The 17,241-nt window shown below is 41.1% G+C and overlaps 1 protein-coding gene across 1 annotated transcript in view; it reads right to left on the bottom strand.

The window, feature by feature from the left end:
* The window catches only part of LOC130294381 (sulfotransferase 2B1-like), an 86,125-nt gene extending 69,884 nt beyond the window's left edge, over nt 1-16,241 (bottom strand). Inside the window, exon 1 of the mRNA XM_056544091.1 lies at nt 16,193-16,241. The gene's annotated coding sequence lies outside the window, so the exon portion shown is untranslated. The remainder of the gene's footprint in view (nt 1-16,192) is intronic.
* Between the last annotated feature and the right edge of the window lie 1,000 nt (nt 16,242-17,241).

Raw genomic sequence — 17,241 nt, 5'->3', positions numbered from 1 at the left:
ATTCTCCCTGATAGAATTATGTAAGATCTGGACCCTGGGGGCATCCAGGGGAAATACAGAATAAAAACAGAAAACAAACAGATAACCGAGGAAAAATAGCCACATGTAATAAAGCTCATTGGGTCGCCGCTTAGCGCCGACACCCGGCTATGAGTAAGGAACTTCCTTCTTTCGGACGATATAGGGGACCAAGTGTGGAAATAATAACAATAACTGGAGTTGGAATCTAATGTTCGCCTTGTAAAGTGAGGAGCATATGGCGCTAAAGGCTCTCCTACGTTTTGCAATATCCACAGAAAAGTCCTCAAAGAATAGGAGGCGCATGCCTTGAATCACCAGCGGTTGCAGGCGCCGGTATGCTTGCAAGATTTCAAACTTGTCATTAAAATCAAGGAGGTGAAGTATAACTTGTCGCGGTTTAGTTGTCACTGCTGACGGGGAGCCTCTGGAGGAAGAGGTGGCAGGGCCTTTCCTGTGCGCCCTCTCCACCCGGCACGGGTGAGAGAGACCCAGGGTTTTGGGGAGGTCTCATTCACAAAAGCGCTGCAGATCGGGTTGTAATACAGACTCTTTCACCCCTACTATTCTTAAATTATTCCTACGTGACCTATTCTCAAGGTCTTCTAGTTTTTCGCTTATTCTTGCTAGCTCATTTTCAGTGGTATGGAGCCGCTTGTCTGTGACTGCATCAGTGTCTTCCAGGTGAGATATGCGCTGTTCCACCTCATGCAAATTGCCGGAGTGCTCATTAACAGTCAGCTGAAGATTTTGCAGTGTGGCTTCTAAAACCTCCTCCACTATATGTTGTACATTTGGTGTAATACGAGCAGCCACCTCTGTGGCAAGGAGCTGGTAGTCTATTTTCACTGATGCTCCCTGAGCTGAGGTGTGTTGTTTTTGGGAGCCAGGAGCCACATGGGAACCGCTGAGTAACTTATCTGTGGCTGTGTCTGTTGTGGACAGGCTTATCTGTGCCTGTGATAACGGGGGACATTGCTGGGATTGCCCTACATCCATGTCCTGTACCTCTGTCATTGATGTCAGCGGTGGCAGTGGCGAGGTTGCTCCTGCGATGCGCCCTTCTCCTTGCAATGCACTCTCAGCGCGGGAGATACTTGTGGCGGCGGTGGCCATCTTCGCCGGGAGCGCCGGCGGCTGTACCGCAGCAGCCCCGCTGCGTTGAATGAAGCGCTCCATTCCGGGAGCTGTGTGGAGGGCCCTCTGATCTTCGGGAACCCGAGGGGGTCAAATGGGGGCCGGTACAGAGCAGTTACGAGCTGGGGGGAGCGGAAGCCCTCCTCAGATGCTGCCTACATCGGCCGTGCCGGAACCGGAAGTCCGCAAAAATTAGTTTTAATGAGAGTGCCCATTTATGTCTTTGTCATAATCGAACTAAGAATTGTCTCAATTGCAGCAAAATGAACACATCTTTACAAGATTTGTGTCCTCACTATTGTATGTGGGTCTTGCAGTGAATGCCGATACATTTTAATGTGGTGGTCACATTATACAGGGCATGGGGCCCAAAAGCCAGGGCATTTGCCTCAAATGTCCAATGCTAGCAATGCCTATGCTCAATATTAAATATTAAGCTACTTTTATCAGCTTTTCATTTCTATGAAAATGAATGATAGATCTCAAGAAACTAAATGAGAATATGATTATTAAGGTAAGCAGGAATTAAGAAAACTGATTGTTCGGGCAGTCTTTGGCTATATTCACACTGCAGAATATTATGCATGAACATTCCGCTGCAACAGAGTCCCAATCATTGGGATGCTGCCGCACTGTGCACATGGCAAAATTTCTGCAGCAGATGTTTCTGCCACGGAAATCCTTATTCCAGCATCCACAGAAAGAATAGACTTGTCTATTCTTTCTCAGGATTCCGCTCGAAAATGTATTGCCAAGCGTTAATATTGTCCGACGGATTATTCAAATGTGTGGAATGTCCGCCTGTGTTTCCCCTGAAGACATTCTGCAAATTTTCAGCCATGTTAACCGACCTTAAAGGGATTATCTATAGAAGTAGAAAAACAGAGACCATTTCTACAAAAAACTGAACCACGTCTGTCCTTAGGTTGTGTGTTATTACAACTTGGCTCTTAATTTCCATAGAACTGAGCTGCAAAACCACACACAACCTCCAAACAGGTATGGAGTGGATTTGGAAGAAATCAGTTCTGTTTTTCGGTTTCTGAATAACCCCTTTATATTAATGACATACTTTACTTGTCAGAAGGTAAGAAATTAAAGTGGTATTCCTATCTACAAGATCACATTCTAACTTGTAAAGTAAAGTTATGTACTTTTGAAAATACATGTAGTTTCCAAATTTCACCCCTTAACGACAATGGACGTAAATGTACGTCGTGGTGACGTGGTACTTAACGCACCATGATGTACATTTACAAGCCCTCATATTGGTGTGTGGATGGAAATATAAGAGAGTTATGAATTTTAGAAGGCGAGAAGGAAAAAACGAAAATGGGCCAAAATGGGCCTGGTCTTTAAGGGGTTAAGGACTGGTATGAGGTATGACATATTAGTGATAAATGATGTGTGTAACCTAGAGATATGCTGTAAAATATTGTAAAGGCAAAAGTAATGGGATGGTAATAAACAAGTGTTCATAAAAGAGATGGGCGAATGTATTGATTGGTGTAGAGGTAATGTGGGCTAATCCAAAATGGAGTATAATGATTAAAAAGTACCTGACACCAAACTAAACTTTTAATATATTGTTCCTTATGTAATTATAAGACACTTTGCTATATACTTGCTGTTAAAATTCTCCACCTTTATATGTTTTTAATGTGATTGAAAAAACGTTCAACGGCCGGTTTAGTGGAACTGCGGTGAAATTCGCACCAGGGAGAGGAGTCTAAGGAGCCACTGGTTTTCCCCAGCAGGATGGACTTGCTGCGGCAGGCCAACTCCCAGGTCACTATCCCTGTCGCGACTTGCCCACAATGGCGGCCGAGGTGTGGTACAGAGTCATAAGGCAAAACTCGGAGTCGGGGACTGGCAGGAAGGACAGGGCAAGCGGCAAAGGACAGTGGTCAGGGAATGAAGCAAACTGTACTGATACATGGTATGGAAAAAGACAACTAGGAAACACTTTCTCTAATGCAGTGAGGCACAAAGATCCAGCAGGGAACAAGGGGAAGTGGGGAAATATTATAGGGTCAGCACCCAACAGAGACCAATTATGGGTGTGCTGGCCCTTTAAATTTTAGAGAGTCGCCGTGCATGCGCCCTAGGAAACAGGTAAGCGCACACTGACTATGAGAGAGAATGGAGGAGCCAGGAACGCTGCAGGGGGAGTGTCTGGCGGCCGGCAGAGTGCGACTGCAGCCCAACATGTGAGCCGTGGCGACAGGTAAGGTGTGGGCACGCGGCTAGCATGTCTGGCCGCAGAGCCATTTATTACAAAATGTCCACTAGGCGGCTGTGTTTTGTTGCCTGCGCAAGTCAAACAGTTAGTTTGGTCTCCTCCCGGCCTGGCAGGAGACCAAACTCAGGAAGTGCATGCGGGGCATGGTGAGGCACAGCTCTTGCAGGCTTCAGTGATGTCACACCTGCTGGGGAACAACCACTTTCTCCTGCCGGGAGCTCACACAATGTGAGCAAGGGGAAAGGTATGATACAGAGCTTTTTAAAGCTCAGAAAGATTTTTAAGGGCAGGAGGGGTGTTAGGAGTAGCTACAGACTATAATCAAGTTATCAAGTCAAGTTATAATCAAGTTATAATAAAGTTAATTTAGAAAATATGGTTTGATGACAGGAACTCTTTAAATAAAATCAATGAATAAAATGTACAATAAGTGTTCATGTCCAGGACATATTAATGCACACATATGGGATAATTCAAATGGGGCAGATTTATTTAAATAATACTTGATAAAACATTAATAACAGTTCATACATCAGTATACAATCAGCAATGAGGAGTGTTGCGATAGCGCTGTGGGATTAACTAGCAGCATCCGTCCACAACTGTGAGACTGCCACACTGCCACACTGTCAGTCCCTGTCATCTGTCAAGTCAGCATGGCCTGCATTACATTGTCCAGTTCTACTAAAAGTCCCAGCAAGCCCTTAAGGTCTCTGAGTCACTGGTCACCTCTGTGGGCCCTGGCTGAACTGTATAGACTTTACCATCTGTCTACCCTCAGTAAAGCTACCGTTATCCGTAACTTGGCGTCGGAGTCATTATTGTCCCTGTGCCAAGCCCAGGATCCAGCGGTATACCTTCGGGTGGTATCGAGGATAAACAAAACCCAGAAGTGGGAGCGAGACACAAGACACAAGGTGGGAAAACCCTGTTTTATATTGTAGGATTTCTTTCTCAGCATCTTATTTTTTCCTTACTCTTAAAACTCTGCTGGGCCCTGGACCTAGACATCTCAAACTGCATTATATCTGGGTGGGTCAGTGACAAGTGTCATCAATGAATGTGGGAGGAAAACCTATTATAAAATTTCCATTTGCCTACTTTTCCTGACAAGATTATGGAATGTCCTAAATTTAACCATGTGATCCCTGATTGTCAATCCATACATACTGCATATTATGTGGATATCTCTTTACTTTACTATGTTTCAATATTGTTTGTTTTATATTGCTGTTTGAAATTGGTAATAAAAATATAATAATTACCAAAGATTACATTTCCTAACAAGCTCTGGTAAAATGAAAGCTCTTTTGTGATAGGTTGCTATTGTGGTGTCCCAGTACCACATTCTATACGGTACTTGTTTATTTATGGGTCCCCATAGCCAGAGTCCCTAGGACTTAGGGATCCCTCTTAGCCAGTCTACCCCTAGTCGCCTCTATTCTAGTGTATAAATCTCTAATTTATGCATAGGTTAATGTAGATAGGATAGTATATGTAAATAAATGGTTAATTACTTGTTTTTAAATCAAGTTTTTTTATCTTAAATATATTTCTTTTTTTCAATAGTAAAGCTTTATTAAGAGTATAATAACAAATAAACATACAAACAGTGCAATTCTATTCAACAGGGCACATCACATGGCATTTTGGTAGCAACCCTCAGTGGGGGAGTACATCACTTAGAGCGGTACATAAAGAACAATTAAACTGAGTAACAGACAGGTTGTTGGTGATGATGGGAAAGGGATCAATATCACAATCTTGGCAAGAGATAATGGTTTGGGTAAAACAAACGTCTTGAGGGTACAATCTGGAGGCTACCATGTTGACTATTCAATGATACTGAGGGAAAGAGATAAGAAGGTAAGAGAGAGAGATCAAAGAGGTCAGGAACAAAAAGAGGTAAAGAGAAAACATAGCAAAGCAGGACGAACAGATGGAGAGAATAAACGTACCTTGCGACCCTGGCAGACTCCGGTTCTCCGCTACCACCCCGGTGAGATCTTTCACATGGGTATATAGATGTATATATGTACAGGGATGAGGTAGAAGGTCTCCTGGTATTCAAGGGCTTAATTGGCAAGGTGTAGACTCTCATACTCCCTGGAAGATAGGAAAGTCTCCCAGGGATTCCATATTGCAAAATGTTTGTCCATTTTGCGTCTGGAGTCTGCTAGTAGTTCCTCCATTCTGTATGACACCTCCTGTAGACAGGACGAGATGGTGGGTTGGAGGGGGGACTTCCATAATTTTGGAATAATTGTTCTTGCTGCTAGGAACAAAAAAGGGATCAAGCGGGTTGTCTCCCTGGTCATGTTTACAGGTAATATAGAGAGTAAGAGGGTTTCAGGGGTTTTCCGAAGTCACGTGGAGGTGATGCATTTTATGATATCTAGGAACTGTGACCAGTAGCTTTCTAGGGAGGGACAGGTTAGCCAAATATGAAGCATGGTGCCCCCAGCACTCCCACATCTCCAGCATTCATCAGAGACTCCAGAATAGAATTTAGAGAGGAGGGCTGGGACTGTATGCCATCTCGTCAAGATTTTACAGTTGGTCTCCTTTGCTTTACAAGAGGTGGATGTGCAGTGATATTGAGATACGGCCTGAGACCATTCATCAGCAGGGATTGAATGACCCAATTCTTTTTACTACCTGTCCCTAAACAGGAGTGGTGCAGTTGTGGAGGCTTCTAATACAAGGGAATGGAGGACACTGACAGCGTGGTGTATAGGGGATACAGAGACACACAGATGTTTAACTGGTTAACGACCAAGGACGTGTATACACTGCTGTTAACTGGGTATGGCACAGTTGGGTCCTGTTCTATTTAACATATTTATTAATAACTTTGTAGAAAGGTTGAATAGTAAAGTAGCAATCTTTGCAGATGATACTAAACTCTGTAAAGTGGTAAACACTATAGAGGACAGTGCACTATTACAAAATGATCTGGATAGGTTGGAGGTTTGGGCTGGGAAGTGGCAGATGAGGTTCAACACTGATAAATGTAAGGTAATGCACATGGGGAAGAAAAATCCGGGCTGGGATTATGTATTAAATGGGAGAACACTTGGGACGACTGATGTGGAAAAGGACTTAGGAGCCTTAGTCAACAGTAAATTTAGCTGTAGTGACCAGTGTCGAGCAGCTGCTGCCAAGGCAAATAAAATCATGGGGTGCATCAATAGGGGCACAGATGCCCATGACAAGGAAATAATTCTACCGCTGCACAAATCACTAGTCAGACCACACATAGAATACTGTGTACAGCACTGGGCACCAGTGTACAAGAAAGATATAGTGGAGCTGGAGAGGGTTCAAAGACAGGCAACCAGGGTAATACGGGGAATGAGAGGACTACAATACCCAGAAATATTATCAGAATTAGGGTTATTTAGTTTAGAAAAAAGAAGGCTTAGGTGAGACCTAATAACTATGTATAAATATATCAGGGGACAGTACAGAGATCTCTCCCATGATCTATTTATACCCAGGACTGTATCTATAACAAGGGGGCACCCTCTACGTCTTGAAGAAAGAAGGTTTCTACACCAGCACAGGCGGGGGTTCTTTACTTTAAGAGCAGTGAGACTATGGAATTCTCTGACAGATGAGGTGGTCATGGGGAACTCTGTAAAAGAGTTCAAAGGGGTCTGGATGTACTTTTGGAGAGTAATAACATTGCTGGTTATGGATACTAGATTTATAGGGACAGAACGTTGATCCAGGAATTTATTCTGACTGCCATATTTGGAGTCGGGAAGGAATTTTTACCTCTAGTATGAGGGTTTTTCACCTTCGTCTGGATCATCTCAGTAGGGACTCATTAGGGGTATAGGTTGAACTTGATGGACTCTGGTCTTTTTTTAACCTTATGAACTATATTACTATGTTACCACAAAAGGTTCTTTATGAATAGCAGACTTTGCATTAGTGAAATGTTGCCTAATCCACAGTTATGTTTCCCACGGATTGCTGTTACACAATACTGGCAAATACCCAATATGTAAGCAATACCTTATAAAGTACAATTAGTGCATTTAGAATGTGAGTGAAATAGATATTGGTAAAATATTTTAGATTCAGATATAAGACTGCCATAATTCACTATCAATTTTAAAGGCTGTAGCATAGTGCTTCTTATTATCCCCCCCTTTATATGCCCACACCTATCCTGTGGTATACATTTTTACATGCTGTGGAGTATGTTGGCACAATATAACTTGTGAGACAAATATTTTTTTTAAATCCCCATGTGTATTTTGCCAATTTTAATGGATCGATAGTAAAAGTTATTTTTAATGGGAAGCTGGTGAATGAAATCAACCCTCTATTTTTAATGCCTACACAGGAACTGCCAAATCAGGAATAACAATAGCTAAATTTAAACCTTTTATTACAAAAATTCCCTATTACAGAATAACGTACACAAATCCCCATAAAAAACAGTAGATATCAATTATTTCACAAAGTGCAATAGTAGTAGGGACAATTCCCCGTAATACATGCCTCACCCACCCGACGCGTTTCCCCGTAATTCAATGAAAGAACATACGGTTCATCAGGGGTATACAAGCAATTAAAGTAGTCGCTTTAGGACAAAAATGCACATACACATAATAAGTACATATAGAACATATACATAGTAATGCACAGAAAGAGCTCGGCTCTGCTTATTGTCGATGAAAACTGCCGTGATGTATTCTCAGACCTAAAAAAGGAAACAAAGAAACAAACAGCAAAAAGCAAGCAACAAACAAAGCACATAAATATAGCTACATACAAAACACATAGCAAATATATATGACATACAAAGCAAAGGGGCAGAGGAAATATAGATCAAAGAATTCAGATAATACAGTGTGTATAATAGACAATAAAAAATGTGAACCCATAATCACAACATCCCATGTACAAACTCTAGATACCTTCATTATTGTTCCAAAATATTCATGAACAAGTATGTCCCTTTAGATAGCAGACCTCACAGATATATAGAGGGTAAACTATACAACATAAGAAAGTAGGAAAGTAGGAAGGGGAGAGAACTTAGTGATAGATGAAATAATCATAAATCACTGTATCAGATTGTATAGATATACAAATATATATAAGAAGTTGCCTTCCAATTAGAAGTATACCTCAAAACAATATGTTCTCCAGAGATGTCGCTGTTGTAGTATGATTATACATAGATAAGGGTAAAGCTATCCAGCTAAGAGCCAAAACTAGGGAGCAGGACTATCACTGTAAAGTAATGATAAAGATACCATATAATACCCCACAACCAAATAGCCAGTGAAATAATGTTATGATGAATTGGCACTTACTTAGTTGTACAAAAATGCCCGAGAAGCAAAAGACAATTCAAATACTCTATCACTCCTCCTTGGTTAAAAGTTCCACCATCTAGGCCTTATATCCAGAAGTCAAAGATAATCCTCTACACAAGAAAATATGTATGTATATATGATATAAGGGACAATAAATATTGTGTCATATACAGGCAGATAATGAAACTTACTTAGCATAAACAGATAGCCGCAAACAGTCCCAACCAGCTGCACTCTAGGGACACTCTCCTCCACAACAGGTCCCACTATTGGTCATCACATAAACGAAAAAATCAAAAAACCATATAAGAAAAAACCCTTCTCCCCTCTAACAAAATCCCATAGATTACAATCTAAAACAATAAAGCTCACCTTGTCCTAGCGACAACCAATGCACATGACCACCGCTCCTGATGATGAGGGATGTGGTGCTAGTACGGTGGCTAACTATGATATAAATAGTGTCCTCCATTAGGTGCAGATTGGCACCTGCCGAGTCGGACGCCAAATGCGTCACTTCCGGCCATGTATTCCGGGAAGCTAAGCAACCCGGGAGCTTGCGTGTCAGCAAAGCCCTGATCTATCTCTAATTCCGGTTACCACGCATCACATGATGCGTCCCAATACTCTTTCTCGCAGATGCTCAAAAAACTAGGAGTAGCATGATTGGTGGGTGCGTCCCCGCACCCACTCAATGCATTCCACACCGATGTCCATGGGTTCCACCTCAGCAAAACCGCACCAGATGCTAAGAAGGGGGAGGAATGTATATCAAAGTCAGGGAGTAATTGTGAGTATCACATATACAACTCTGGAGGTGCATAATATCCGGGCCAATAACTTAATTAGGGGCAAAAAATGAAAAAATGAACAGATTTAAGAATTACCTACAATAGGTAGTTATAGATAATCACAAAATAAAAAAGGAGAAAAAGAAAAAATATATAGTAACCATGATTATTAGTATGTCCCCCCAAAAACTGATCACATTACAGGGCCTCACGATACCTTGAGGACGACTATCAAAGAGACATATAACATACATATTATCCATATAGTCCCCATAATTTACTGGCCCCCCATTATACATAAAAAGATAGAAAAATATTATATATCATGTTAGCCACCCGTACTCATATACTTCATCCAACCTGTAATACTAGTTACATAATTTGATATATACGTGGGTCCGATTTTAGGATACACCACGATTGGAACAATGCCTAATCCTTTTAACTCTTTAGAGTGTATATATAGGACAACTCACATATTGCGGGTTCCCATATCCCATATGGTAGGTGAATGGACAGGACCAACAATCCATCCTGTCCATTCACCAACCCTCCACATAATGATACTCATATGGACACCTTAAACCAAAGATGATGGAGCGAACACTAAAAGAGAAGCAATAAGGAGATCCCTAAATGAAACAGCTAAATGTTAATCTCTCATTAATGCCCAGGGGGGCCACCACTCTGAGTCTATGAATCCATTCAGATTCTTTTTGTAGGATTCTCTTATCCCACTTGCCTTTTCTAGCTGATTTATGTACAACTTCAATAACACAAAAAGAGATCTCATCTGTCCTACCCCCATGTTTCTCTATGACATGCTCAGCCAGGGGGGTATCCCTTTTGTTCTGTATATCACATATATGCTCTCTAACACGTTTCTTGAAGGCACGTCTGGTTTTGCCCACATACTGCAACGGGCATGTGCATGTAGATCCTTTGTGTCACAATACTGGTAAACGTTTTGGCCTGCTGTATATTTGCACATGCCCTGCACCTTCCACATCGGAAAGTGCCTAGGGGGCGCCTATCCAGCCAAGTGCCTTCTTTCTTTTCCCCCACGAAATGACTTCTTACCAATCTGAGGGTTTTTCACCTTCGTCTGGATCATCTCAGTAGGGACTCATTAGGGGTATAGGTTGAACTTGATGGATTCTGGTCTTTTTTTAACCTTATGAACTATATTACTATGTTACCACAAAAGGTTCTTTATGAATAGCAGACTTTGCATTAGTGAAATGTTGCCTAATCCACAGTTATGTTTCCCACGGATTGCTCTTACACAATACTGGCAAATACCCAATATGTAAGCAATACCCTATAAAGTACAATTAGTGCATTTAGAATGTGAGTGAAATAGATATTGGTAAAATATTTTAGATTCAGATATAAGACTGCCATAATTCACTATCAATTTTAAAGGCTGTAGCATAGTGCTTCTTATTATCCCCCCCTTTATATGCCCACACCTATCCTGTGGTATACATTTTTACATGCTGTGGAGTATGTTGGCACAATATAACTTGTGAGACAAATATTTTTTTTAAATCCCCATGTGTATTTTGCCAATTTTAATGGATCGATAGTAAAAGTTATTTTTAATGGGAAGCTGGTGAATGAAATCAACCCTCTATTTTTAATGCCTACACAGGAACTGGCCTTGCATGTCATCCATGCTCTCCTAAAAAAAATACATGACCTAATTCCACACCTGTCAAGACTGGTGGCTGTGAGGAAGTTCACATCTTATTCAAGGAAAGCTAGGTGAGATGTGTAAAATGCAGAAAAGCTGGATATCCTTAGAGAGACATAGCTTGCTAGTAGCTCTGGTAAGTCCTGTTTAAGAGCCTGGATTTTAGGGAATGACAGGCAGGTTGGTAGGGGGACATGCCATTCACTTCCTGGAAGTTCAGAATATTGGTTCCGCCTCAGAGAGTTGCTGGAGGCCTTTAATTACTGGGCTAACTTAGGTCTGCACAGTATGCAAGGAAGGGGCTCCCAATGTGAGATACAGGAAGGCTAGGTCTATGTGAGCTTCAGCCAGCAGGAGAACCAAATCTGTTTTGTTTTATTTTTTGTATCAAAATTTTTTTTTGCACAATGGGTCAAAAAGTCCCAAATTTTTGTGTAATGCACTTAGACACTATGATGGTTAGCTATTTACAGTGGTCAGGGATTTATCAAGAGCACCATTTTAACAACTGATGCAAATTTTTGCACAACTTCACACTTATTTATGAAGAAGGTGTACCTCTTTTATAAACTTGGGGCAAGTACACATGACGTACGTCCAGTCAAACAGGGGTAAAAGGAATTCAATTTCAACAGACAATGATAAATTCCCCCCCCCCCCCCCCCCCCCCTTGGTGTTTGTATCATAAAGCAGTAGGCCCAAGAGTGACAGCTAAGGAATCTGCTTAATGTATTAGAGCTCAGAGGAGCAGGAATTGTTTTGTTATGTCTCCTGTGGATGAAGAAAAAATAAACATCAGACCGTGGAGATGGCGATCACTATTAACAAATAACCACCCCAAGTTGTCACAAAATAAAGGATATAATTATTAAAACCTGGAGCAATCAGAAGTGGTAGTATACAGGTAACCTTAAAGGGTTGTGGTAAATAGAGATTCCTTCCCTATCCTGTCAGAAGCCCTCAGCAGAATATTTAAGAACCATACTGCATTATGCTTGCTACAAGAAACATCGAGAGAAAAATAGACATAGTGGCACATCTACATCCTGCACATCAATCCTGTGCTTTTCAGCACATGTATACAGGGTGGGCCGTTTATATGGATAAACCTTAATAAAATGGGAATGGTTGGTGATATTAACTTCCTGTTTGTGGCACATTAGTATATGTGAGGGGGGAAACTTTTCAAGATGGGTGGTGACCATGGTGGCCATTTTGAAGTCGGACATTTTGAATCCAACTTTTTTTTTTCATTTGGAAGAGGGTCATGTGACACATCAAACTTATTGGGAATTTCACAAGAAAAACAATGATGTGCTTGGTATTAACGTAACGTCATTCTTTTATGAGTTATTTACAAGTTTCTGACCACATATAAAATGTGTTCAATGTGCTGCCCATTGTGTTGGATTGTCAATGCAACCCTCTTCTCCCACTCTTCACACACTGATAGCAACACCGCAGGAGAAATGCTAGCACAGGCTTCCAGTATCCGTAGTTTCAGGTGCTGCACATCTCGTATCTTCACAGCATAGACAATTGCCTTCAGATGACCCCAAAGATAAAAGTCTAAGGGGGTCAGATCGGGAGACCTTGGGGGCCATTCAACTGACCCACGATGACCAATCCCCTTTCCAGGAAACTGTTCATCTAGGAATGCTCGGACCTTACACCCATAATGTGGTGGTGCACCATCTTACTGGAAAAACTCAGGGAACGTGCCAGGTCCAAGCATTCCTAGATGAACAGTTTCCTGGAAAGTGGAGTGGTCTTTGTGGGCTAGTTGAATCGCCCCCAAGGTCTCCCGATCTGACCCCCTTAGACTTTTATCTTTGGGGTCATCTGAAGGCAATTGTCTATGCTGTGAAGATACGAGATGTGTAGCACCTGAAACTACGGATACTGGAAGCCTGTGCTAGCATTTCTCCTGTGGTGTTGCTATCAGTGTGTGAAGAGTGGGAGAAGAGGGTTATATTTACAATCCAACACAATGGGCAGCACATTCAACACATTTTATAAGTGGTCAGAAACGTGTAAATAACTCATGAAAGAATAAAGTTACGTTAAAACCAAGCACATCATTGTTTTTCTTGTGAAATTCCCAATAAGTTTGATGTGTCACATGACCCTCTTCCTATTGAAAAAAAAAAGTTGGATTCAAAATGTCCAACTTCAAAATGACCACCATGGTCACCACCCATCTTGAAAAGTTTCCCCCCTCACATATACTAATGTGCCACAAACAGGAAGTTAATATCACCAACCATTCCCGTTTTATTAAGGTGTATCCATATAAATGGCCCTCCCTATATAATATATATACATATATATATATATATATATATATATATATATATATATATATATATATAGATTAGTTTGTAGTAGCCTTTTTAGACCAGTAATGCAAATGCAGACTCATAGGATGTTGTAGAATCTCGTAATACCTTTTTATATGACTAACAGTATTTTGTAAAGACAAGCTTTTCGGAGTTCTTCCTTTATCGAGTCAAAAGCATTTCTGAGCACACAAGAAAACACACAGGTTCCATCTCAAAAAATATGCAGGGGTTAAAGCAACAGATGTGGAGAATTCACGCTAAGTTGGGCCATAAATTGTATAGCTATAGGACAATAGACTACATAAATAAGGATGAGAAGGGGGACAGGGGGTGATTAAGCAGGATATGGGGGACGCAGGAGAGAAGACAATCCAGCTACATTACTATAGACTACAGATAAGAATGAGACAGGGGAGGGGTGTGGGGAAGCAGGGGTGAGAATAGTGTTACAGCAGGACATGGGGAGATACAGGAGAGAAGACAATACAGCACAGGTTATAGGAAGTTTTGATAATGGGCTAAGAAGCTCAAATCCTCATTCAGTCCTCTGTTCTTTGAATTATAAAAAAATGGCTTCAAATGTCTTTCTTTCTTGGGTGTTTTTGAAGTTTTCTTTCAGAATCTTGATTTTAAGGTCAGGTATGGAGTGACCGGTTTGGGTGAAATGGTGTCCAACTGGGGTGCAATAGTCCTTTTCTTTATGGTTGTTTATGGAATGTCTGTGTAGGTTCATCCTTTTATTGAGTTTTCTGGCTGGTTTCACCAATGTAACATCCTATGTCACTCTTGGAGCATTGTATCATGTAGACACATTCTCAGTTGTGCAGGAGTATATTCCCTTCCTTTTGTATGTCCTGTTGTTGTGGGTAGCCTCAGACTTTGTGTCGATGTGTTGGCAGAGTTTACAGCAAGGTTTGGTCACATTGTCTGTATATGATGTTTCTGTGGGTAGTTTCCTATTTATCAGCTTTTGTTTTAAATTGAGTGGTTGTCTGAAGGCCAAGATTGGAGGTTCAGGGAAGATTTGTTTTAACAAAGTGACCAGAGTCACTGGTAGAGAAGGATCTGGGTGTACTTGTAGATCACAGACTACAGAATAGCATGCAATGTCAGGCTGCTGCTTCCAAAGCCGGCAGGATATTGTCATGTATAAAAAGAGGCATGGACTCAAGGGACAGGGACATAATACTCCCCCTTTATAAAGCATTGGTACGGCCTCACCTGGAATATGCTGTTCAGTTTTGGTCGCCTGTTCATAAAAGGGACACTGCGGAGCTGGAAAGGGTGCAGAGACGTGCTACTAAACTAATATGGGGCATGGAACATCTTAGCTATGAGGAGCGATTAAAGGAGTTACAATTGTTTAGTCTTGAGAAGAGACGTTTAAGGGGGGATATGATAAACGTATATAAGTATATAAATGGCCCATACAAAAAATATGGAGAAAAACTGTTCCAGGTTAAACCCCCCAAAGGACGAGGGGGCACTCCCTCCGTCTGGGGAAGAAAAGGTTTAGTCTAAAGGGGCGACACGCCTTCTTTACCATAAGGACTGTGAATTTATGGAACGGTCTACCTCAGGAACTGGTCACAGCAGGAACAATTAACAGTTTTAAAACAGGGTTAGATACATTCCTGGAACAAAATAACATTAATGCTTATGCAGAATTATAAAACTACATCCCTTCCCCTTATCCCCTTACACACTTCCCTTCAATTCCCTGGTTGGACTTGATGGACGTATGTCTTTTTTCAACCATACTAACTATGTAACTATGTAACCTCATCTTCTGCTAATATTGACTGCAGGTCCTGCAGGTCATATTTATTCAAGGGTCGGATTGTATGTGGCTGCTAGTGGTATGCACATCTGCACAAAGTCTGAGGCTACCCACAACAACAGGACATACAAAATGAAGGGAATATACTCATGCAGAACTGAGAATGTGTCTACATGATACATTGCTTCAAGAGTGAGATAGGATGTTACATTGGTAAAGCCAGCCAGAAATTCAATACAAGAATGAACCTACACAGATCTTCCATCAACAACCATAAAGAAAAGGACTACTGCACCCCAGTTGGACACCATTTCAGTGGGATTTGAGCTTCTTAGCCGATTATCAAAACTTCCTATAACCTGTGCTGTATTGTCTTCTCTCCTGTATTTCCCCATGTACTGCTGTAACACTATTCTCCAATTTAGACAGCTTGGCAATGTTTACGTGCAAAGTATTGAGGAATTGTGAAGTGAACCCACCCTAAGTCCCTCCTTTATATTTTCAATTACTTTTGATTCCAGTTCTACTTTTGACTCAAAATACTGAATGAAGAACTGCCACAAAAGTCTGTGTGTGAATACCCCCCCCCCCCTTTACACTGATAAGCCAGGATCCCTATACAGTTACAGTAAAATAATTAAGCCCCCCTTTTTTTAGATCATTAATGCAGAAAATGTTCACTATTATCACAATATATCTTGTTTTAAATAAATGCAATATTATAAGTGTCCTTTAGAGATACAGATAGAGCAGTTTCCAGTTATGACATTACCAGTGCAATATTAACACAGGCACAATTTTATGAGAACAGATGATTACATTGCAAATAGAGAAAGGAACTAAATACCTTCAAGTCCAGACACTATTGTCCCGATATGAGAGAGCTGTTTTCTCTCCGGCACTGCAGAGCCTTAAGCTTTCTGAACTTTAGTTTATTTCACAATCTCACTTTTATACCTTCTATGCTGGAGCAAACATTGGACTCCACCTCATTTTCAATCTATTGGTTAGATTATTATATAACAGGCTCGTGTAAAACAGTGTTCCCCAACCAGAGGTCCGGGAGCTGCTGGGAGCTGCAGACGCTATAGTCAGCTAGTGACACCACAGAAATGAAAGCGTTACTAGAATTTGATACCAGAGTAAAAAAAAAAAAAGTTAATAAATAGGGGGCTCAACCTAAATGCAAGTATTTGATAGGGTGCTACCTCAGCATAGCAGATGATTTTAGAAATACTAAGGAAATTAAAAATGGTACAAATGGTGCACACCTGAATGATCAGTACAAAAATCTTTATTTTGACAGAATATAAACAGTTGTATAGATGCAACTCCTATATTAAAAACATTTAAAAATCGCAGAATCTGAGCTTCCTCTGGAGGCACCCCTGATGAAGTTTCTTGGAGGCAACATAACACGTGGGGCTCTGGTAGGGTATTCACCCTCGCTGTCTATATCTACAGCACCTTTCCGTCTGGTCCTCTGTTTCTGCTTAAAGGGTACCTTTCATCAAATAAACTTTTGATATATTTTAGATTAATGAATGTTGAATAACTTTCCAATAGCATGTTAATGAAAAATATGCTTCTTTCTATTGTATTTTTCCCGATCAGTCCTGTCAGCAAGCATTTCTGACTCATGCTGGAGTCCTAAACACTCAGAGCTGCCAGCCTGCTTTGTTCACAGCCAAACAGGCTGTGAACAAAGCAGGCTGGCAGCTCTGAGTGTTCTCCTTTGTGAACAAAGCAGACTGGCAGCTCGTAGTGTTTAGGACTCCAGCATGAGTCAGAAATGCTTGCTGCCAGGACTGGTAGGGAGACCCCTAGTGGTCATTTCTTCAAAGTGGAAAATTAAATAGAAAGAAGCATATTTTTTAATAACATGCAATTGTAAAG

Source organism: Hyla sarda, chromosome 10, assembly GCF_029499605.1.
Source record: "Hyla sarda isolate aHylSar1 chromosome 10, aHylSar1.hap1, whole genome shotgun sequence".
NCBI lineage: Eukaryota > Metazoa > Chordata > Amphibia > Anura > Hylidae > Hyla > Hyla sarda.
Note: the sequence above shows the minus strand (reverse complement) of the source record. Positions and strands in the feature narration are given on the sequence as shown.